The sequence below is a fragment of the Malaya genurostris genome, chromosome 3, assembly GCF_030247185.1.
Source record: "Malaya genurostris strain Urasoe2022 chromosome 3, Malgen_1.1, whole genome shotgun sequence".
Taxonomy (NCBI): domain Eukaryota; kingdom Metazoa; phylum Arthropoda; class Insecta; order Diptera; family Culicidae; genus Malaya; species Malaya genurostris.
This window is the reverse complement of record NC_080572.1, coordinates 252,206,833-252,232,655: the sequence shown is the minus strand read 5'-3', so window position 1 is coordinate 252,232,655 and position 25,823 is coordinate 252,206,833. Positions and strand designations below refer to the sequence as shown.

Below are 25,823 nucleotides of genomic sequence, written 5' to 3'. Positions count from 1 at the left end.
GACGATCTTAATGAGGTCATTAAAACGTTATTATAGTGATTGTGCTTTTGCGCTTATGTTTTGGAGCCGGCCAAGAAGATGAGCCGTGGCGAACCAAGAAACAGCTGGTGACAGTTCTAAGAAACCGGGGCGGCTGTCATTTGACTTAATAGCAACCGGCTGGCCCAAATACCCCGAAGGATTTCAGATAGCAATCACTAGCAAGGGGGAAAATTAAGACAATTCCGCTCTCGCCTTCTCTCTCTCTCTCGGAACGATACACCGCTGTATCCTTTCGATTGGTTGGATTGCTCGAATTAGTCTACTCGGAGGGAACGCTTGGATTGTGACTACCCCCTTATTGGAGGGGTGTGGTGTGGGACCGAGTACGATCGCTATCGTCGAATAATGAACCAGTCCCTGGTGGCCATTCGAAGTTCCGATCCTGACTTGATAAAAAAATGCCAAAAACGCATAGATAAAACATGAACACAAACGCGCTTATTTGGAGGTTAGTTTCGGGGGTCGTTTCGTATCCGGGGGCTTCGGTGCTCTGATCTAATCGAGACACCCCCTCTTCGGCGGCCGACAAAAGCCTGGAATAAGACGGCAAACAACGACGGACAGAGGAGAATTTTCGCTTCTTTTTTTTTGTTTTTGTTTTGAAGCACCGGCACTGCGGCCCGCCAGGCGCAGGCTGCAAAGTCAAAGCCTTTCGGCATTTTTGTGCCATTTCATTGTTGCCGCTGTTGGCTCGGTTAGAGTTGTTTTGTAGGACCACGTTTGCCGTAGTTTGCTGACCGAAAATGAGGTCAGTTTCGTTCCACTGAAGATTATTGCCTTTGTGTGAGGGTGATGCTACTTTTTGAGGTTATTGAAAAGCCTTTGACGTGGCGGCCGCCTTGCCGCCAAGATCGAAAGCGTAGTCTTCCGTTTACGTAACGGCTCTTTAATCGGATACATGTTTTTTTTTTTTTGGGCCGAGTTTAATATCTCGGTTCCGTTTCTATTATTCTAGGTTTTTTTTCTTCTGTTTGGATGGGTGTCACGGGTGCAGCCCCCTACAAGCATGCATACTACTAAATTACGGGGTATACTTCAATTGCTGGTAATTCCTTTCCGTTGCTTTCAACGTGGTCGACATTATGCACAATCATGCTCTCACCTCTCTCGGTGTAGACAGAATGGGATGTGGCTATGCAGAAGGTCAAAACGTTATGGACTACTGCTAGACTGTTTCCTTTCAAGCGGTAGCTTGAAAGTCTCTGGTCCTTCCTCTACCACCTCTATTTGAATGGTTGTAACAACAGTGGCTTATCTCTCAATTCAATTCAATTCAATTGATCGACTTTCCTTGCGGGGCTCGGCTCAATTCCACCATCATCATCACCATCCAATATCAGTTGACTACGGCCACAGGGAATAATAAATTGCATGCTATCGTTTGTCGGCGGGTTCTTCTCTTTATGTGTAAATATAATCGTCAAACTGGCAACGATTATGACGTCATCGCTCTGCGTGCATCAAAGGTGCGACTCTACCCCGGTCTGTTTTGAATGATTATGATCATTAGAACGCCACCGATGGTGCGATGTAATCATCGTCATTATCATCGTTTTCGTGAAGAACTTTTGCTCCCACTTCCACCTGGGTATCCTGATAGCAATCTACCCATTAGCAGTATGCGCACACCACCCGGCACACACCCGTGTTCCTGGTGGCCCCTTCGGAACGGAACTTCCTCCATTGGTTTACATTCTTTCAAACTCTATTCCACTTTTGCCAGATTATTTACGTTCGCAATCACAGCCATAAACAAAACTGTCAAATGACGTGTGGCACCAGCGAAGCATACGAGAATGCGCTTTAGCCTACTTTGCTATGCGAGGTTTACCATTTGCCTACCGAAAACTAAATCCCATATAATCAAAATCGTGTCCATAACCACCTCCCTTGGCTCTTTCACATCGACGACCCACGCCCGTTCGGTAAACTCGTAAACTATGCAGCAGCAGCAGCAGCAGCACCGGACAAGCTTATCGAAACCCAAAGATCTCTAATTAATTTATTCAAATCAGACTGTTTGTCTGACCAGTTCTTGGCTCCACTGGCGGCTGGGTCGTTCGGTTGGAACCCGTTCATCCATCCGAACACGCTTTCGAACAATCGGCACCCAGCCGCTGCGGCAGTCGTGGCGTTTTTCCTTTTTTTCTTTTTCGGGAATGAATCTCCTCCTCTTCAAACGTGTAACTTGCCTTTTGCCATCAGTAGTCCTAACGGCCCATCACGAGAGAAGAGTTTCGAAATCGATTTAATTCTGTCCGTCCTTTCCGTCTGTCTTCCGTAGTTAAAAGCGCTAGACTCGGCCCATGGACCCGAGAACGTTTGAAAACTAAAAAACCAACATCACGTGAAAAATCGTGTTGCACGAATCTTATAAATTTATGAGGTAGTTTTCGGGACTCAGGAGTTAATTTGTTCGCCCTCGCCCTCTGTCTGAACGAACGAAAACGGCGGGAATCAGGACCAGCTTCGATCTCGTTTGACGGAGCTGTGGAGCGGCCGCCCGCCATCATCACCGCGGTGATGGCACAAAAAAGCAAATATTTTGAAAGCTCTGGAAATCTGTGCTGTGGAGTTCGTGCTTTGTAGTTGATTGCTTCGGGATTGAAACCGGCCACGGTATTCTATCCTTGGGTTATTTTTTCTCTTCCCCCTGGTTTGAAGCTGGAATTTCATCATCATGATTGTTGCGAGGAGAAGTACCAGCCGCCACCGAAATGGAAAGAGGAGGAGTTCTGGACAGAAACAAAATAAAAATCTTGGTTCTTGGATACATTTTTTCCGAAACGTTAGGCCTCTGCCGGCTAGCAGCAAAACAAACCAGAGGTCGTTCGGTCGTTATCTGTCAGGGCCTCGAGTGATTTTGGGGAAGCCAAAAGCTTCGAAAAACAATTGCAATGTTTGCTGGTAATAAATTTTAAATTAAACATTTGACCATCTATGCTCTACCGAATAATGACTTTTCAATGTTGTGTTAAATGAACATTTCATCGTCGAAACTTATGATTACGAAACGATTGAAAAATTAATTAGTTTGCTCGCTCCAGTGCGAAAATTCTCATAAACATACCGATGAACAGTCAATCAGACGGCTTATCAGAGTAAACTAAAAATACCATCTGATCAGTCGAACCCATCTCAGCAGGCCCAACCGTTTCTCGTTTTAATGGAAATTAATAGCAACAGTTAACATAACTGTCATCGCAGGCGCGGGTCCTGAACGGCTAGAAAAGACAAATGACGGTTCACTTTATTTCTTCGCGCATAGCTCAGCCGTACTTTGTCCGGCCCAGCGCTCCCGAAAAAAAAGGTGATTGATTTGCATTCCGGGCCGGATCCTATTGTTCGCGGAGAGCAACAATAAATTAGTCCTAATTAATTTGTGATAATATCCGATAGTCGCGGAACCGCCACAATGGCTATTGTTCTCAGACAGGTCGAAAATGGAACATCGGAAAATAACTTAATCATCATTTGTTGCCGTTCAAACAAATTTTCGGATCTTTGTCCCTTGGAAATAACAGACAGAAAAAAAACAGCAGCAGCCGAAGAAGATGACCCAAAGGTCATAAATCAAACCGTTGCAGCAACAGCCTCAACCGCCCTCACCACCATCGCAACAGCTGGGAATACTCCTCGTGTGTATGCAAACCTCCTACCAACCAGCCAGCGCAAAAGACAATGAAAGCCAGTAAACGAGAGTAAACAAATTAAGTTCCGCGCAGCTGGTGGTGGTGGTGGTGGCGGAATGACAGTCGCTACAATCTCGGTACAATTTCGTCTCAGCTTGCGGCAGACAGGCAGGCAAGATCGAACTTTGCTTGACATTGACATTCGAGTTTGCGGTGGCGTCCGTACGTTGGCTCTGTCAGCTGGAGGTCTACTGGAAAAATGTTCACGAACTCGTTTCAACTTACGTTTCACCGTCACAAATCAATCTACAGCAATTTGGGATCGTTGATCGACTGATTTCGTTTCTTCCAAATTTTATTGCACTTTCCCAATCCAACACTGTTTCCCACTGCTAAATTTCCTCCTACCGGTGAATAGTGAAGTCTCGGAAGAAAAAACAAATCGGTCTCGGTCCATCGCTCCTAGTCTGATTTCTACTCTTCACTAACACTGATCTAGTTAGGGGCCTGTTGGTCCAACCCGAAATAATCCTATTCACGACATTTGTTTACCATAACCGTTCGCTAATGGCAGTTTGTTTCTTCTTCGCTTCTATTTCAGATAATCGACCGTTTGTCCACCATCAGCAGCACCGCTTCATCATCATCATAAGCATCGGGTGAGTGGCACTTGGCCAACTAAAACACATTACAATGTAGCCAAATCCGACCTCGGGCCCCAGGCGGGTCTAATCCATCATCATCGTCGGAAACTTGTAGCACGGTTGTCTAATATTGACGTCACGATTCTCGAAGCCGACTGACCGGTTTACAGGGAACCAGTCAGTCAGTCAGTCAGTCGACCGTCGCATTTAACCTTTTCGCACGTATGGCTGACGTAGCTCTAACCTCGACGATCGGATCGCATAATCACGTGTCAAAGAAGCGGGAATGGAATTTGATCCGGGCCGGTTGTTTTTTTTTTTTTTAGAAATGCACGCAGTACGTAAACCAACACTACAATGTTGGTCTGTTTTTTTTTCTTTTCGTCATTGTCAAACTTAACCCTGTCCTCGGGCTCTCCTGATGCAGCGCAAATGATTACGTTACGTGTTCGCTGCCCAACAGGACGACAGCTGAAACATGCTCTTTCGAGACGGAAATTCTATCCGCCTTTTTTTGTCCCGGACGAAAACTGTCAAAACTGCGGTGTAGCCGTCACTGCCCGTATGGTCAAACGATGAGGTTATGTTACAGATATATTGCCGGCGGACGGCCGCGTATGTATTGGTGTCGAAGGTTCAGTGGCCGAGGTTTTCGTTGTCGCGGTCCAAGCGAAAAATGATGATGAATTTTAAATATTTCAAACGCAAACCCGGAGCAGCACGGCAAGAGGGTACAAAATTGCCACTTTGTCGGTCGAAAAGTGCAATTTACTACGAGAAGGTGAAACCAGTAGCAATATTTGGCGAATTGCCGTGGAGCTGCCGTTTTCGCGTGATTCACCTTCTTCTTGCGCGATCCTCGTGATCCGACATCTAGGTCAGCGACTCTTTCGCGGTGCGGGAACGGTGCGATTATACATGGACAATTTTGCGATTTGTGCACGGTTGCAGTTTTTTTTTTGCGAGAAATGTAGCGCATCCGTGGCTACTGAAGTGTGATCACGTCAGCTCTCGATCCATATTTACTGCGAGTCTGGGAAGAGATTCGCTCGGTCGGTCGTTCACTACAAAGTGATCCAATTCGAGGACTTTTTGCGAACCATCGGCTACCGTGCCGGTGAAATTATATGCATCCATGATTCAGTTGAACGGCGAAATCAGATTGAAAGGTTGTAGCGTTTTGATTTTCAGTAAAGTTGGAACTAGTTTTCGTTGTAAATGTTGGCTTTCCTATAAATATCCTAAGTATGAGAACCAGACACTCAAGCGTGTGATCACCATCCGTATCGACAAGCTTGGTTAGTCCTGAACGCGCATGTAAATCACGATTTCCTTAAAGATGAGAAAAACGCTGGACGCCAAACTGCCAAACTGTTTTAGTAAATCTTGACATTTGAAAACCGCCCAGTCTTTTTGGAATTGGCGGTTCAATACATACGGTGCTGGTCTTACAAGTCAGTTGTCATATGTTCGAGCCCCGACCTGAAAGGATTCATGGCGTCAGTAGGATCGTAGTACTAGCTATGCAATGATTCCGTACGCTAAGTATCGCCTACGAAGTCTTTTAAAACAGAAAGACCAAATTTCACAAAAGGAATGTAATGCCAAGACTTTGCTTTGTCAAAGTTTTTCCTGTCATATCCCAGTGAATTTGGTCGAGCCCCATCGTCCCGATTATCGGACCAATTGAACACGATATCATAGCTGAAGCTTCAAAATACTGTTCTCGATGACTGTTTACCACTTGAATGTGTCCCAAACATCTCGAAACATTGGTGTGTCTAGGATACATTAGCATCGGGCGAAACGGTATTTTGGGACGGCAAAACAGTCTTTGGTGAAACATTTTTTGACATCTTAATTTAGTACGGGGCGCCTTTTCATCATTCGCCCTGTGGAAGAACTTAATCGTCAACATCTCGAGTTGTACTAAACGCAACATCATAATTCTTTCCCCATGTCATCAGAAATACGATCAGCAATTCGTGATTAAATTTTCAGCGGTCTAAGATAACCATAAATAATTTAAAAATTAGTTAACTCAAACTTTTGGAAAGACTCCAAAACTGGATCGTAAATCTAGGTTATTATAACTGGTTTATATATTTTAGAACTGAATTTAGTTTCTTAATTTAAGTTCGGAATTCGTATCCACAATACTGACTCAGCAATTAAACTTCAGATTTCTGGAACAAAGTTCAAGATCTGGATTCTGAAACAAAATTTCAGAATTTGAACTCCGAACCTGAATTTTGGAATTACCTTCAGAACCAGAATTTAATTCCTGAATTCAGTTTCAGCATTGAATTAGTAAATTCAGTTCCAGAATTCAGAACCTGCATGCTCGAATTGAATTCGGAACATGGGTTCTAGAACTGAATTTGGTTCCAGTAGGTCGCGTATAACCACGTGTCTCACTCTGCATATTACATTTCTCTCCATGCTCTCTCGCATATGTACAAATTGACTCTCGATGGGGCGGGTGACCAGAAAAGTTTCGATATTTTCGATTGCAAGTTTGCATAAAATGTGTCTGCATCCAATAAAGCTACCGCTTGTTTGGCAGCCTTGCTAAGCCGATTTTATTTCTCTCTCATGTATCGTTACGTTACCAGGGAACTAAGTCAGAAAAAAATCGACTTACCTTCACAAAAATAACATTCTCTTCATTTTTATCGCGACAACATTTATGATTTTATGCACTAATCGCATCTTAATTAAATTATCTAGACATTGTCAGGATAGATTTTTGATCCATGCTTTTGAAGGCGAGATATTCAATGAACAAGTTGAAAGACGGCCTTTTTTGAAACTTATTACTTCTTCAATTAAGTTCCTGATTGTCCAGCATTCAGGTTCTGATTGTAGATTAATATATGGTGACAAAAAGTTGTCAACAGTTGTTATTGATAATCGGAAGTGTGAAAAAGCATTCCAGTTTCATTCGTCTTCACGTCCTCCACAACGATGCCAGATCGTGTGCACTGAATTTCCGTATTCCGTCTTGTGTCAAAGTGGTGGCAGAGGAGAAAATCGGTATAAATCCGTATAACTTATTTTCCATCTATTATATCATTTTTATATCAATTGTTGCGTAATGTAAGGGCGTTTTTTTTTTGTTTTTGAACAAATTTTTATTTAATACGAACAAATTACAGGGTTGTATACGATACACAACCGATCATGATTATATTAAAATGCAATTTTCCAACTCCCTCATTAACAGATTTAAAATTTAAACATAGGCTAATAATTGTGGAACAACCAGTTTTCCAAATTTACAAAAAGAAAAGTAACAAACGTTTCTTATCTACTATTCATTATTTCTCAATTTTTCTTCTATTTGTTTCCTCTGTTTTGTCTCCCATTCACTAGACAAGATACATTTTTCGTTCGCAGACAGCCAGTGACAAAAGTGACTAAAGGATGACATCATTATGGCATGCTGTGATTGGCTCGTGAAAACATAGGTCACTTAAAACCAATTTTTCAATAGTACGCTCCTGAAATGCTGAAACGACGTTGCCATTCATGCTTAAGTTGAATGTTTCCGTATCGATTGGTTGGTAAATTATATCAATCTCGAAACAAATGACTGAGTTATTATCGTTCAAAATTATGACATGTACTACAAACTTTGGGTGCATTCTGGAAGTTCAAGAGGTAATTAGTTCTGCTAAGTTCAGCTTGCGTATGTTTTAAATTTATTTAACCCAGTGAAATTTGTCGACCGGAATCGGCCCGATTGTTCAACCAATTTATCACGCTCCTCTATCATTATATTATGGAAAAACAGACTTCTTTAAAAATCTGTATGAAATCAGTATTTTTGGCAATATCCGTACAAAATTCAGTAAATTTTACCAATGTACTTGAAAATCAGTAGAATACTGAAAAATTCGTGTCTGGTAATCCTGGTCCTCCAGTTATGTCTCTGACATTACCAAATCGCTAAACCAATCCCCTTCAACGATGGGCAATATCCTGTTCCAGAGGTGTCATATTTTGCCCCGAGCGTTAATTATCCAAGATACGCCAGTGACTCGGAAGACACAAAAGAAAAATAAACTGTATTTTTGTGGAGTTCGTCAATTCTTTTCCAATACACAACGAATTTTTTCCAGGTCCGTACTCGAACATGCGACAACTAGCATATCATATTAATATCTCATGTGTAAACCCGGAATAACCAAAAATTACACATTATCTAAAAAGCGGGTGGGTAATGTCAGAGACATAACTAGAGGACACAAATTCGAACTGGCTTCCACACTTTCGAATATTAATAATCGTTTGTATAAGGCGATTGAATGTGGAAATTTCGTGTTTTCACTGCTTCGCTTCCAAAATTATAACTGTGCATCTATACTAAAGTATGACTTATTCACGAAAAACATATTTTACCAAACGAATAACGTTGAACAAATAAAAGTAAAATAGCACAACAAACAATGTTATATTTATTTTGCCGTTAATAGGACTTACTTTACTATGTGGTACGTTTTCAAAATTTTCCCAGTACAAGAATGGGCAGAACTTAATCGTGAATATATCTTTTGTCGCGAATACGACTTACTTCACTATGGGGTGCCTTTTCAAAATTTACCCCCTGAGAGAGTGATAAGTTTTTGATCGTGAATATTTCCTGTTGTATCTAATGAATCAAGATAATTTTTGCTACATGCCATCGGAAATATGATCACAATTTTATGATAAAATATTCAGTTGTGTGCCATCATCTCAAATAATTCAAAATTCAACTTTTCTGAAATGTTGGGTATAAACGAGTATCAAAGGAAATAATTCATTGGACGCGTTTGCCTTTCTCGTATTTTGAAAGCTCATAGTTCAGTGATCTGTGAAAGGATTTATATAATCTAACTACCAATAGAATCGAAATTTTTCAACTTAAGCGTATATAGAAAAAGCATTGAAGTATTTCAATAGTACACTATTGAAAAACCTGTCTCATTTGACCCATGTCAACACCAGCCAATCAAAACGCGTTCTGAAGAAGAGAACAAAATATCTGCTGCTGTACAACAAATCGTTCAAGAAAATGTTCTGAACAGTGTTTAATATCGTAGTGAGTTCCACAATTTGACCCTTCTGAATGCTAGAAACGAATCCCTACAAATTATTTATAGTTTCTTTCAATAAATTATGCAAATCCGAAATGAAATAATCGACATTCAAATTCTGTATGCGGCTATTTTTATAGCCGTTAGGACCGCCTATTAGTGAAAAAGCTACAAGCTTCACGTAAATAGAAACCTCTCAACAAAAAATGGATCAGTTTGGATTCTATCGCCACTGCTAGCAGATGTATTTTGTGTCGTTTGCAAAGCTAGTTTCGCTTTCGGCAAGAGCGATTAAGTCACAGCTGCCAGTCATTTGCATTGGTGAAAAAACAACAGTGAAGAACATTACACAAAATCAGCCGTTCTAATGGCTCTAAAAGTTTTCTAAAGAACTATTAGGATTTGTTGTTCGCAAATCGAAGGGAAATATCCTCCGTTTAGTGCAAATCTAGAACAGTTTGGTTAGATTTGTGCACTTTTCGCTGTGTGAAATTCACAGTAATCGAAATCAAGTGAAGCCTTCTTTGTTTTTTCGATAAATGTGGAAAAGGGGAATGCTTGCATAATTCATACAAATGATCAACTAATTAATATTCGGAAGTGTTAAGGAACATGTCAGTTGTTTTCGTATTCACGACATCCAGTTATGTCTCTGACATTACCCACCGACTCATAGAAATACGGAATATTTTCAGTGGTTAAGTGCAGTGGGCTTACGACATGTTTTGTTCGCTAGTAAAACAGACTTTAACTATGTATGTTTATAACCATGAGTATTTTAAATTGTCTAATATAATAGACACATTTGTACATGTTGTTTAAAACGGTCAATTTAGTCATTCAATTCAAATTTTGGTTTGGAATTCAGATCAAACTATCAGTTCCTGAATTCAGTTATAGAATTATGTAACTGAACTCATTTTCAAAATCCAGGCACCGAATTTAATTCTAAAGCTGAATACTCATCTTGAATTGCGAACCTGAATGAGGGACTGAATTCAGCTTAAAAATCTAGTTGCATAACCAAAATTCCGAATTTAATTCCAGTATGCCGATTCTGAATTCTGAAACTGAATTTAGTAATCAGATCAAATGAACTGAATTCAGGAATATAATTCTGGTTCAGAAGTTGTTCCAGAGTTCTGAATTTCGTTTCAGAACTGTTCCTGAATTAGAATTCTGAATACGAATTCCGAACTAATCCTAAAATTAAGTTCACAGTTCAGGTGGACAAGAATCCAGATTCTGAGTTTAGTTTTTGAATTCTGTTCCAGAATCCATTCCAAATTGAGGCTTTACAAGCGAATGAAAGCGCAACCTGCGTTTGAGGCTTTATATCAAGCAGAACGTCTATTCTTGTTGTTTTTTGTGGACGGTCCTCGCCACGAAGTGTAGTCTCGTTTAACGCATAAGAAGAAATGATCGATTATGCACCATTTCTAGCCTCAAAACCGTCGTCCCGGGTACGAGAAAGACAAGCAAGCGTGATGAGTTTTTCTTTTCTTTTCCTTCAAATAATTTGAGGAAGCGCAAAAGTTTTTTGTTACATAAAAATGGTCTGCCAAATTGTTGAACAAGTCCAATAATAAATCATTGCGGTTTCATGCTTTAAACGTCGATCAACAATTTTAACCTTTAAAACTACTACTTATTTTCTTGAGACCTAACCAAACTGATTCTTCCGACGTAATCAGCTTGTAGGATGCGTTGAAACATTTCCTCTAGGAACAAATCCACTACGTTTCTTATTTAGATCTCCTATTCTGTTTTGGTTTTCAAGATCTTTCGCAATCGGGCACGCGGTTGGTTTTGGTACGCATTGACACATACACACATACACGCACCGGTTGGGGGTCCAACTCACGTGGAACTTCTACCGTTTCCAGCAAACCAAAACCGTCCCGTGATAAACATCTACCATGTGTTTTAACGGACAACAGAACAACATCGTTCGTTGGTTTCACTCGCTCATTTGGCTACCAGGTAGGACCTCTCTCGTTCTCTGTCTCTTACTCGCACGGTCTGAATAAATCGTTCGATTGCCAACAGGCAGCTCTTCGTGGTCGTGGCCTCCTTGACTTCTTCTATTTTCGGTTTCAGTCAGCCACCCTCGGAGGCTGACAGCGAAGCAACAGGAGAACGAAGACGCACAGGAAGGCAAAAACAAGCCAGAGCACTGAAATTATGTCAGAATTTATTAAAGATTTTATTTTTATGATTTATTCAACTGAGCGTAAACGAAACGTTCAAGATTTTTATTTTTTTTTTTGCTGCCTTCGCCTACATATTGCCTACCTCCCGATTCGCTCTTGTGGCCTCCTTTTCGCAGGCCTATTCTCGGGCTGAAACCTCCTTCGGTCTGTCGGTACTCGAGATGGGCTTGTTTTGTTCGGACTACAAGTAAGTGGTACTCCTCACTTACAACTACGCTTGATGCTGCTGCTGCTGCTGCTGCTACTACTACAACCCACAATAACAAGTCGAACGCCGTAAACACGAAAGTTAGATCTTTAGATCTTTCGTTTAAAGTAGGTTTGGCCGACCGCAAACTCAAGGCTTGAAAGTAGAAAGAAAAAAAAAACGCCTCTCACAGCAATATGGAATCTTTCCGCAGAAAGTGCGAGCAGTTCAGCAGCCACCGGGAAGGAAGCAAGAATTACGATTTATTCTTATTTATGTATTTTAAGTTGCCAGAAGACGAGCCAGTGCAAAACGATTCCCATCATGCCGAAACCCTCCCCACGCAATGGAACTCATTTAGCTGACATTTTCGGTTGGGCAAACCACGATAAGGGATCTCCGATGGGGATAATTTATCGAACTCGTCGAGCCGACTACGTTGGAATTGGGAATTCCATTCATTTTTTCAATTCGGAAGGAAAAAATCACTACCGTTTGTTGTCCTCAACCGGTTCCGCTACGGGTCTCTCAACCGGTTCAGCACAAATCGATAAAATATTTCCTTATTTATCGTTTTGTACATCCACTTTACATTCCACTGTTGAACCTGATTGCCTACCTGCTAATTAACATATCTGTGCAGAATTGTGCAGCGAAAAGTGGTAGAAATCGGCTTCCAAAATGAGAAATGGTTTGAGATAAATTTTTTGAGAGATGGAAATGCCAGCTCGTTATAATTGATCTCATAATGAGCGGAATGGAATAAAATATAGTTTGCATGTTTCAGAATCAACATTCGAACGTTCGACTAATTTGGGAGATTGTTAAAATCGCACATTATGAAAGAAATTGTGCTTTTAATCACTTTGCCAAACCCTTATTTGCGAAGGTTTGATCTTTGTAAACAAATGTGCTCCATCCTCGCATTTACGATTGTAATTTACAACGTTACGAGATTCATCAAATATGTTAGCATGACCTCAATCAGCCACCAGATTCCCGATTCGATAGGACGAATATTTTTTTTTTTTTTTTTTGGGTAAAAGCCAAATTTCATCTTCAGCCAGGATTGAAAAAGTCTGTGAACTCAAAAAAGAAATCTGACTCAACAAGCGCAGTTTCTACTAGTGACTAGCAACAAATCGGGAATCGGTTGAAAATAAGTTGCCGTTACGTTGCAATGCCATGCTGAAATGACTTATCTTTCCATAATCTTCCCATTTCATTGTAATATAAAACCAAGATCAAAATATTTATAGAAGACGAATTTTTCAGTTATTCGATATTCTAGCATTCAGAAAACAATGTTATAAGAATTTCTCTTATCTAATTCTAATGCAGTTTATTCCATTGCATTCTATTTGAAAATAGAACTAATGGATCAATTGTTCTTAATGAAGTTGGAGTACCTCATCAATAACGGTTTTGTTACTAAACAGATATTGTGCAATTTCTTGATTCCTTCGATGATATATCAGAAAAATATCAAGAATCACTACGAACGCACGGAAACATCAAGACAAGATATGATGGCGAAATGTGTTATTATTTTGATCTTTGTTTGTTATTTGGGTCTACTCGGGTCGCGAATCGACATAGTGTGTTCGCCGTATTCAAACCAAAAAAGGCGGGTGGGTAATATCAGAGACATAACTGGATGTCGTGAATACGAAAACAACTGACATGTTCCTAAACACTTCCGAATATGAATTAGTTGATCAATTGTATGAATTATGCAAGCATTCCCCTTTTTCCACATTTTTCGCAAAAACAAAGAAGGCTTCACTTGATCTAGATTACTGTGAATTTCACACAGCGAAAAGTGCAAAAATCAAATCAAACAGCTCTAGATTTGCACTAAACTGAGGATATTTCTCTTCGATTTCCGAGCAAGAAATCCTAATAGTTTTTTAGAAAACTTTTAGAGCCATTAGAACGGCTGATTTTGTGTAATGCTCTCCACCGTTGCTTTTTCACCAATGCAAATGACTGGCAGCTGTGACGTAATCGCTCTTGTCGGAAGCGAAACTAGCTTTGCAAACGACAGTGTACTATTGAAATACTTCAATGCTTTTGCTATACACGTTTAACTTGAAAAATTTCGATTCTATTGGTAGTTAGATTATATAATTTCTTTCAAAAATCACTGAGCGATGAGCTTTAAAAATACGAGCAAGGCAAACGCGCTTTATGAATTATCCTCTTTTATACTCGTTTATACCAAACATTTCAGAAAAGTTTAATTTTGAATTATTTGAGATTATGTCACACAACTGAAAATTTTATCATAAAATTGTGATCACATTTCCGATGGGGTGTAGCAAAAATTATGTTGATTCGTTAGATACAACAAGAGATATTCACGATCAAAAACTTATCACTCTCTCAGAGGGTAAATTTTGAAAAGGCACCCCATAGTAAAGTAAGTATTCACGACAAAAAAGTTTCATTTTCGTTATCATTACGTTGCGAAAACCAGCCGATGGCTATCTGAATCAGTGCAGATATTGTATGTTACAATCTTGTAATATCTATATTACTGCTATATTATGTCACAGTAACGATTTGCACATACCCTTACGTGTTTTTGAATGGTTTCACAATGATAAATAAACTTCTTTTCAACTAGTAACTTAAACCGTAGCTGTGATTGAGGGTATGTTTGTATTAAGTAACGATAGCTTATAAATTATAGTAAGTTCTATGTGACAAAAAGATGTTATGTTTGGAAACTTAAATAGCTAATTTGTAACTAGTTATGTTATAGAGAAACATTGGTTTCACCTTGTTTTAACCAGTGTAACATAGAACATGTCTCCTTGCAACATAGTTTAGACTTTGTCGTTTCAGAATTAGTTGCGGATCCCGATCATGAAGCCCTAACAAGTTTATAACAAAAACCTGTTTTCATAGCAAGTGCTGATATAAGTCTGGTCTCGTATCAAAACAAGTATCAAAACGAGGAATAGTTTAGATACGATATGTTGTTCGGGTTTGCTACTTATGTTGCGAATTTTGATGTATCCACTTAACAAAACGAGAGAATTAATTTTGATATGCATTGTGAACATTTTCTCTTATATCATTTAAATCTTCATATGAAAAGTTTAAGTGAAATAAAAACTGGAACTATCGCTAATCAGATTTTTTTTCTTTCTTTACAGATGATATTCACATGATACAAAGGTAAGTTTCCAATTCCAGTTTTCAACAATTTCATAATCTAAATCCATCGCCATCTGTCAGATTTGCAAAACAAGAACAAATCTTTAGCTCGTTACTTCGGAATTGTTTCAGAGAAAATACATTTGCCTTCTCTCACATTTGCGTGTTTCGCTCTTCGGATAATAAGTACTGGAATTGCGTTTGGTAGCCAATACCCGCTTGTGCGGAATTTTGGCAACCGGCAGAAGCGTGGCTGCATTCCAGCTGCTGTCAAAATTACCTCGGGAGAAATTACTTATTCGTTCTTCCTTCTTTTTGCTTCGACTTCATTTGATGTTCATCAATCCTGGCTGAACATATATTTTTGTAACCGATTCTTGAGATGAGGTAAATGAGACTGAATTATGGGTTTTGGCGGATAGTGAGAAAGTAATGTTATTGCCCTTCATATGAACTTCTTAAGTAACAAATAGAACCAAAGGTGCCAAAAATATAGAACCGATTCGAAACGGTTCGACTAGTTTTATATAACAAGAATCCGGCTGAAACAGAACCGGTTATAACCGTGAGGGGAAATTCTTTATCGGAAACGGTTAACACATTGTAGCTAGACTTTCGCCGGAATTCTGACAGAATTTCGACCGAAAATTCTGTCAGAAATAGCCCGTCGTTTGGGTGAAAATCTGCCAGCTGCGTACGAGTGGGTATCCAATTCAACCGAACGTCACATGGTTAAAACAAAATACCCATTTATGTGTATCAATCGACTAATTTACGACAAAACTCGGAAAACTCATTTTATTCGTAAATATCTTTTTCTCAATAATGAGTAGAGGGAATATGTATCAAAAATTGAATGATTTGTTACCCAGCTATATGTGAGAGGATGAAATGAAAATGTGTAGAAAATTACCCACTTTCAAAATGATTCATAAATCAAACAAATGGTATTTTCGGATTGCTTGGAAATAGCAAAAAGGCATGAATTTAAAAAAAAGATGGAAGGGTAATGTCAGAGACATAACTGAATGCCGTGAATACGAATAAAACTGACGTGCTTTTTCCGCACATTTTAATATCGATAATCGCACGTACTAGTTAATTGATTGTGTAAATTTTGCAAACATTCAATGTGTCACTTGCCTATTTGTAACAGTACAACTATAAGGCAATTTAATGAAAAATGCAATGTTCAAATTCAGTCCACAACAAATCGTTTCCAAAGCAAAGTCCTGGAATTACATTCCTTTTGTAGAATTTTGCCTTTCTGTTTCAACAGACTTCGCAGCCGATTCTTAGTGTACGGAATCATTGCATGGCTAGTACTATGGATCCTGCTGACACTAAGTATCCTTCCAGATCGGGGCTCGAACATACGACAACTGGCTTGTAAGACCAGCGGCCTATGCATTGAACCGCCAACCCGAGACAACAAATCGTTTCCAGCTATCTAAGATTTCTAAAATTTAGTTGGGAGCTAATATGACATGAATTTCAATAACTTACTTGTCAAACCCATATCGAAAGTACAAATTGTATAACGATTTGAAAGACGAGAATAACAATTTTGGTTTAGTATCTTAGTATTGAATTGGTCATAGCTAGCGACAAAACATGTCGAAAGCTCACTGCACTCAACTGCTGAAAATGTTCTTCATTTCTATGTGCCGGTTTTGCACGATCAATTCGTGTGATTGAAATTTTGCGCGCCTTACTTTGCCACCTTAATGCTTGTTCATACCAAACATTTGAGAAAACTTCAATTTTGATATGTTTACGTTTCGTCTTTGACTCATCAGTGCATAGCAGTTCAAATTGAACTGCTTTATGCAAAACTCGGCAGTTCAATTTGAACCGCTAAGCAGACGTAAAGTTTCTGCTACTTTCAGAACACTTGTTTTCTTTGCATCGAAATGCAATGTCTATACTGACGTGCCGAACGAATTTTGAGTTATTGGTGGTTATCTCATACTCCTGGCAATTTTTTCATAATTTGCTGACCATATTTCCGACTACATGAAGAAGAAATGGTGTTGTTGCTGCGTTAAATACAAAAAGAGATATTCGCGATTAGGTTCTACCCATTCTTGGACAGGGTAAATTTTGAAAAGGCGCCCCCTAGTAAAGTAAGTCACGGCAAAATTGATTGGAATATTTACGTATGATATGTCTATAATAATATTGAATGTACTCAATGTAATAGAATTGTCGAGGCTTCTTTGAGTTTTGTGGGAAAGTAAATGATTTTTAGGTTTCGTGGAAAAGTTGTTGGTTTTGATTGCTTGAGAAGTTTAGTGGAAATGTAATGTGGATATTCATATCACAAATAAGTGAACTGCTGAAACAACTGAAACAACAAACATAAGAAGACAAAACCCAAATTGAAATAATGTGAGAACTTACTTAAACTGAACAAATAGGCTTGAAAGCTTTTGATGTGGCAATAAAGCAAGAAGTACAAGAAGAGAGTAATATTTACCTAGTCTCATTCATCTATTTATACTCGCACATGTTCTGTTTTTTAAACCAACCCATATAATGTGAAATGCATGAGGAAAAAAAAAAGAAAACGATGTATGAACTGTAGAAGAACGACCCAATTTTGCTTGCTTTATTTTGACAGCTATCAGAATCCAGTCAGGCTTCTGCCTGATTGCCAGAATTTATTACAAGCGGGTGAATCTGTTCGAAAGCAACTTTCTTCCAATTACCAGAGCTTTTATCAAGCGGGCCGGAGACAGAGACAGAGACCAGTCAAACTCGCAGGGAAGAAATATGGATCGCCGGAAATAATCCAGATTGAGCCTGTATGCTAGTTTCTGTGATAGTTACTCTCGCTTGTTTGAGGTGAGAAAGCAAACCTTTAGCAAAGTTTGCCAGAAATCTGACTGAACTCCGGTAAAACTATGGCAACCTAGCAGAACTCTTTCACAACTCTGACGAAAATATAAAAAAATGGAATTTTTCCGAAAGCTGTGTTTTTATCGGGTTGAAATTCGGTGACAGCATGTCACTTTAGAAGAGATCTCAGAATTATCGGTTCAACACGGTTCTCGTTGCCTTGCCTGGTAAAATTCCTGCGGAACCAAGACCGCAGGCCATTTTGTAGGTTGAATGGCCTTCATCGAACTTATTTCCTGTGATCGAGCGAATTGATTCATTTTCAACGTTCAAAGCCATGAAAAACGAAGTTTTTTTAAATATCTTTCTATAAAACTGAACTATAAAGAATGAAAACTTTTTTTTAAAAAATCGATCGTTCGCTGCCAAGTTGATGATCCTTCTAATTGAGTGTGCGTGACCATCATTTACCGGAAAGACAAATTTCGAACAATTACCCATAGTTTAGAAAGTAGTTTTGAGCCATTAAAATTCAGACCGAACAGAACGATGCACCCATAAGGCATTCGTTTTATATCTGAGCTCCAGTAATTATGGGTTTACGATTGTGAAACTATCTTTAATCTAAATGAAACCAAGCCAATTGCCCTTTCTCGAAATCTACGGCACAATCTGAGAAGTCTGTCCGCCTGCTAACAGAAAGCAAAGAAAAACTGCTCCATTTCTCACAAACAAAAGTTTCTGTTTATCCTATTCCTCACGCATATGTTTTCCTTCGCTCAAGTCCAATTTCATCGGGGTTCCCCATCTGTTCCCCTGCCAGTTCCAATATCGTTTGCCGGAAAAGTTTTCCACGTGCCAAGCTTAGTTCTTGCTCCAATAGTTGGGCAATAGTTTTATGACTGTTTCCACAAGATTCCATTCCGAACCTCTGCCACTCCCCGAACTTTGAAGTACCCAATCGCACGTGTTTATTTATTTATCTCAATCTTTCTTTGATGGTTATTATTATATTTCAGTTTAATTCAGCTTTTTTTATTATTGTTAAACGACTTAAACTGGCCTTCTCCGTTCCGTTCCGTTCTATCCATATTCTCATCGGTTGTAGTCGCAGGAAAATAGTTCAGTTCGGAAACTTTTGTATTTACGATCGTTTGAAAGTTTTTCTCGTGTTCGTTTTTCCATCGTATTGCTGTAGATTCTGGCAAACAGAATATCTGCATTGACCGAGACTCGGTTCCGGGGCCAAAGAGGAGTTGTTCTGTAGTTGCTTCGCCAATTTACCATACTTTTGAACGTACACATCTGGCCGGCTGGGTATCGTGCTGCTCATGCCTCATGACCACCAACGCGCCGTGGGGAACTCTATTCTTTCAAATTCTATTTCAATTTATTTCCAAACACATATGACTTCACACCATAACTTGACCTCCACTGTACCAGATAGCTCGAACGAAAAACAATCGCACATCGATGGTGTCGTCCCGGAAGAAAACCAATGCTTGTAGTGGCGTACCAAAACCAAGCAGCACCCTGCTGCGCTGTGTTGCTTTGTGCCCTCTGACTTATCTCTATCTCTCTCACTCGGTTCCATCCGCGGTTGGTTGGTTGGTTGGTCGGTCGTCAATTGCTTTTCGATTGTTTGCTACCATTATGACCTTTTACGAAGCGAAGCCGTCACCCCGAAAAAGGCCTGGCAGAGGGGAGCCCGAATGCCCGATTAATACATTTTAATTTCTCTTTATGTTTTTATTATTGTTTATTAATAACGTTGCCGATTCTCGTGGCCGTGCGCAGGCCGGCATCCCTGCGGTGAGACCTTCGATCTTCGCCCTGTTGCTGCTTTCCTGAAGTGTGCGACAACAATGTCTTTTGCTGGTTGCCGGTTTCTGCCAATTTCGAAACGGAAAGGAGAACGCGAAGAATCGGTAAACGTAAACAATTGTATCAATGACAGTTTACGGTTGTTTCGGTCTTTTTCTTTTTTTGTCCTCATCTGCCTCCACTGCTTCGTAAGGACATTGACAGAGGAAGCAAAATGTTTCCTTTTTTGAAGTGCCCTTTCGAGTGTACCCCTGGCGGGAGGTCCCCGGGACTGTGCTCAATTTGCTCATTGCTGGTTGAGATCTTCGGCAGCGGCGTCCGGGGTCATTGCTACTGTTTTGTTTGTTTCTGGGATTAGGCTTTCCGGTGCACTCGATGAATACCTCCTGGCTGCTGGAAGATCATTGACCCTGGTTTTGTTTTTTTTTTTTCGTTTGTACACTTGTCCGTACTGATGTTGTTCTTTCGACTTTCGAATGTTCATGCGAAAAGTAGGTTGGCTGTTAGTTGGAACAGTCCGACTATAAATCGCAGCCGATCGACAATGTGTCACTTGGCGTACCGCATTCCAGGGTGGTCGTGACATTCCCATTCTTTGCGTTTATGCATAAATTTATCGATTTTGGTCCAATCGTATTGCACACAACATATCTTTGCGAGTAGATGTGATATTTTGCGCGACGCAAAAGCATAAATTTACAAGTCGGTTCTTCCTACGGTGAACTGGAAACTGGTTTCACCCACCCCCCCCCTGCACCACGGCAGGTACAAATCCGTGTCTGTTTGTGGCTTCCAGAACGAGTTTATGATTTGTGAGAACCACTGCAATCCGATATCTTGATCGTGGGCTTGCTGGAGAAGATTTCATCACCATTGCGACGACGAACCGAAACATACATAAAGTGAAGTGGTTTATTTACATTTTTATTGTCGGTTGTCACTCGTCATCGTCGTCGTCGGATGTGAGAATTCGGCTCGCAATGATTGGATTCTTTGCAAGGTGGAAAGCTGAGATGAGCGGAGGTCATTGATCTTTTGGGCGAAAAAAAAAACTCCTCAGCTCTCAAACTAAAATCCATTCATTGTCAACCATCCAAATTTTGTCGGCAACACGGTAAGTCCGTATCAATTTCGTCAATCCGGCAATGAGAACCGGACTAGCCTTTCGATTCTGCCGCCGGACGCCGCCGCCGTCGTCCGTCATTCATTCGGTTTGGTCACCAATTATCCCGAAATAAATATAACCGAATCCATACAAGAACTTCAGCCAACCCAAAACTTTTCACACGTCAATCACCCCCGTAGACAGCTGGGAAACCTCAGCGGGTAAACGAGCTGCTCGCTAAGTCCCGAATCGTCCCGTGTACATGGCTTAGATTCTAGGTCTTCTCGGACGGTTTCGGAACGAAGGCAGAAGGGGCTTAAGCGGAGTATCAATTTCGGTCTGGCCTGTCGGCAGCTGCTGTGCCCGCCAGGATGACTTCCTTCCCAGGTGAAAGGTGACACCAGTTGAGGAGAGATATGCCCAGATTTGATTGTCAATCTTCAGCTTCAAATCACGATTCCAGTTAAATTGGAACGCTAGAAAACGCCTGGGAGAAACAAGAATAAGTGGGCAGAACAAAAGAAAGGAAAATCCAACTTTCCATCTACTGTGCATTCTTCAACCTTTCCAGAATTCGAGTAGGTCTATCTTCGATCGGGATCGTTTACCTTTTCGAAACGAAGAAAACAAAGTCGAACGAAGAAAGGAACCTGTTCAATAAATTTTTATTACCTTAATCCATTCTCAATTGATTTTTTTTTTTTGTTCGGTTTTTCGATCTTCTCATATGATTGTTGCGTCGCAGGTCCTTGAACTCTTCTAGAAAAGTGTACTCTCAACCACCCGCTGGCAACCGACTAGGTTATTTTTTTTTCGGGAAAATTTATGAGCCATTTTCGAACTAAAATATATTAAAATTTACGCCGTGTCCACGCCGAACGAAAGAGATTCGTAATCTGTTCGTTCCTGAGCTAGCATTATTAAAATTCAATAACTCCGGGCTCCTATTCACACTGCTCACCGTCACCGGGCGGCGGACAGAGTGGTTTTCGGTGATTAGAATTCTACTAGAGAATGTAAAAAAAAGGAAACTGATAATCTCATACATGAGGCCATTTTAGAAGAATTTCTTCGGCTCGGAGAGGCCTCAATCTAGCCCGGAGACGAACACAGAAAAATGGGAACGCATATCGACTGAAACTAATTTGAATTTAGTCTGTTGGGTATCTTCGTTCAAAGCATCAAATTGCTGGCACAATCAGCTTCATACAAATTTCGTATAATGAACGTGGTTCCTTTTCCATGGGCAACCGACACGCAACCTTTCCGTTTTTGGTTTCCGTGATCTCGCGGAACGTTGCTTCTACCCGCCACCGATGTGCTATCTTCCCCGTTCACCGAAGAATACAAAAAACACGAAACGAGTGAGACTAAATTCGACATAAATAACCGCCGCGAGAAAAAGGTTTTCGTTTTTCATTCCCAGTTCCACTCGTCGAGATAAAGACACTGTCATAAATTATGGTTTAACATAGCACTAATTTTATGCCGGAAATTCCGGGCTCTCGTGACCCCGGCTGACCACTCTAAACCCCATTGGTGGTGGTGGTTGCCTTCGAAAATTGCCTTCTAAAACGCAACATGTACCATCACACGGTGGCTGGTTGACACTTGACGACTGTTTCATCGATCGTTTGGTTTGTTTACCCCAAAGATTATGATCCCGAATCAAGGCTAATCCGTTCGGAATTGCTCTGGCCTGGTCGGCCTGGTTACCTCATTTTTTTGTTGTTGTTGACTGAGTTGAGAAGAAACCGGCGCTGCAGGATGTTTGCGAACTTGAAAAACGAAAACCAAACCTAACCTTCCGGGTCGGTCGGTGTTTGCGGATTAGGCGAAATCGATATGTGCTGGCAGACGGGATCGGTGTTGGAGTTTCGGTTCAATTTTCGGGCAACCTAAAGAGCGGTCTTTAAAAGTAGGGGAGACGGAGTTTGCTGCGGTCGAAAAATGTATTGCATTTTTCGAGCACAGAATAATTATTTCTTTCAAATCTATTTCAATTTCATTTTTAGTCACTTGTCAATATCATTGTATTTCACTCTCGGTATCACCGTCAGTCATATCAAAATTGAAGTCCCGATTGAAAACAATTCATCCTATCCCCTAACTAATCCTAGCTTGTTGTAATAAAATGCCTCACAACGTACTAGTATGCTTCAAATGATAGCTAACTGGCCGTGCAAAGTCGTGACCTTACCCAGTTCTGTGAATTTTTTTTTGTGAATTCCAAAAACCAGGCTTAAACGAAATCGATATCTGTCAGACTGTCAGACGCTACTTTTCGTGTGAAGTGCAAAATGCATTTTAGGTTTTTTTTCCCTAAACCTGTCCTAATCCATCTTAAGGTGTGATGATGCCTTTCTCGTAAGGGTATGTATCACTATGGAAAAAAAAAAACATCGGAACACTATCCACAGGATCCAGCAATTAAAATAATGCCTCAAAAGAGTATTAGTTATGAGAGCAGTTTCTTGCATTGTTTCAGAACTGGAAGTCCCACCAAAGTTCAATAGCAATTTGAACTACTTTTGGTGCTATGTTAGATCATCTGTCATGTAGTTCTTGCGAGATGGAACTGTTTGTCGACTATATTGGTACACGTTTTACCTTTCTTGTTTCGTCGTTTTGGCATGATATTTACCAAACGACCGCACTCAACAGAGTCAAATTTTAGTTTGAACAAGTTGATGGTGCGAATTCATACATTTCCATAGACATTTTGCTTGCCCGGTGAACTGTGTCGAATGGTTTTTGGGCCTAGTTTTCACAGGAATCGCAAAGCTCTTCAGTATTGGGAAGGCTCGAAATCAAGCAAGCTTAATAATAACCGAACTTGTAAAATGTTTCGTGTTCGCCTGAAAAAAAATCTAAGCTCTCCGATTGGGAGACTTTAAATTTAGAAGAGCGGTTGTTCTCAATATGAAACATGTTTGTGCATGAGCTCGGTTATACTATTGGATAACATTGTTAGTAAATTTATGTGCAGAGGCGCCTAGGAAAACGGAGATAGCCTTACACAAATAACACAATTGTTCCACTATATTTTGGTCGAATTTAGTATATTGCCATTGTGGGGTAAATGTAATGGAAAAAAACTGTAGTGTCATATCTTCAAGACACATTGATTTTTTTGTGTTTGGCAATTGCAAGGATAGTTACCTGATTTATTTGACTCTAGGAATTGTAGCAAGTTAGAATTGGAACAGCGAAAATATTCTGCTTCGCAGACTATGTAGATCCGTGATGTGGCATTAATAATTTAATATAATCTGCAAATGCACTGATAAGTCGAAGAGGAAACGTAAAAAAAATGATCGGACATCTGGTTTACTACGCCTGTTCCTTCCCTATCAACGCATCATATCTGAACTCGTTTTGTTACTTGTATAAATTGTTGTTTTAAGTACTAATGAGGCTCATATCAACACTAGTTATTGAAACTGTTTGCCTTAGTATTACATTCTTTTCGTGGAATTTGATCTCCTGTTTAAACAGACATCGCAACATATTCATAGCGTACAGAACCATTTCATTGCTGGTGTTACGATCCTACTGACACTAAGAATCCTTCCAGGTAGGGGCTCAAACATTTGACAACTGGCTTGTAATTTAACCGGCTTGCATTTAACCGCCAACTTGGGACAACTAAAACTTTTTTTAGTTATTAACTTGCTACTGCAGGATTCTCGAGTTGTTTTTCGAACTTTCGATTTCCGTAGATTCAGATGTTACAAACCAATACAAAAAATGTGTCAATTTGGCAAAATAAGAAAAACTCGAAGCTTGTGTCTTTTTTTGTTTCTCCACAATAGCCCGTTTCATACTCAAAAGTTCTGAAAATGAGAACGACAAAAATATTGTTTCTCTCACTAATCTTTGTTTGCTCCTGCTCGTTTTTATTTTATTTTATTTTTTTTTAAATAGGATTTGCTTTCTTTATTGTACTGACATGACTCGAATTTCATACATACTGAAATTGTTTATGTTTATTTATTTGACAGTTAACCCCTTTTTCAAATTTGATTAGTATCTAACGAGGAAACAGATTGAAAAAATGACTTGCGAATGCAACTATGTAATGAAAACCACGAAAATGTTAGCGCAGAGACTGGACTCGAACCCGTAGCTAGTTCATATCCGGGGAAATTGTTTAGCCAATTCAACTAACGTGCATGTCGGCCCGGGTTGGCGGTTCAATGCATAGGGCGCTGGTCTTACAAGTCAGCTGTTGTATGTTCGAGCCCCGACCTGGGAGGATTCTTAGCGTCAGTACTAGCCATGCAATGATTCTGTACACTAAGAATCGGCTGCGAAGTCTGTTGAAACAGAAGGGCCAAATTCCACAAAAGGAATGTAATGCCAGGACTTTGCCTTGCATGTAAAAACACATGAAGAGACAGCCTAGCTGACTAGAAGAACCGAGTATGCTTCGATTTTCTCGGGCGCCACAACATTCAATTGTAGTCCTATCTCTATGGAAACCCGTCCGCTAGAACACACATACACATTGCATCGCAAGTCGCGTTCTTCACTCTCTGTTTCACCGTCAGACGCTGATATGAGATTTTGTTTTTGTCTCACAAATAGAACCGACACATCACAGAGTTTGGGGTCGATTTATTGGTTCTTAAAAGGACCGAGTTTTTCACTTTCTTCGCTGTTGAACATGGCTGAACGCTTCACTGCTGAATATTGATAACAGTGATTTATACTTGATCGGTGCGGCACAAAAAAAAACAGATAGGAACAATTAGTCTCAATCGTTATTGAAAAGATTCGAGCGCAGTTTTGACGTGAATACGTCTTACTTTATTATGGGGCGCTTTTACAAAATTCACTATAATCGTGAATATCTCTTGTTGTATTTTAGGTAGCAACAATTTTTTTTCTTTATACAATGTTCAGCAATTTATGATAAAATTTCCCACAGTATGAGATAACCATAAGTCACCCTGAGTAAAAGATTTCTTAAACGTTTGGTATGAACGAGCATTGCGCTGAAATTGAATGCAAAAAGGACGCGCAAAATTTCAACCACATGAGTTGAACGAATCATCGCACAAAGCGAATCGTGCAAAACTGACAT

General features: G+C 40.0%; 1 long non-coding RNA gene across 1 annotated transcript in view; it reads left to right on the top strand.

Moving 5' to 3' along the window:
• LOC131439002 (uncharacterized) overlaps positions 1-25,823 on the top strand; it is a 101,517-nt gene that overhangs the window by 55,149 nt on the left and 20,545 nt on the right. Inside the window, exons 3-4 of the long non-coding RNA XR_009231038.1 lie at positions 4,276-4,333; positions 14,964-14,985. This is a non-coding gene — a long non-coding RNA (uncharacterized LOC131439002). The remainder of the gene's footprint in view (positions 1-4,275; positions 4,334-14,963; positions 14,986-25,823) is intronic.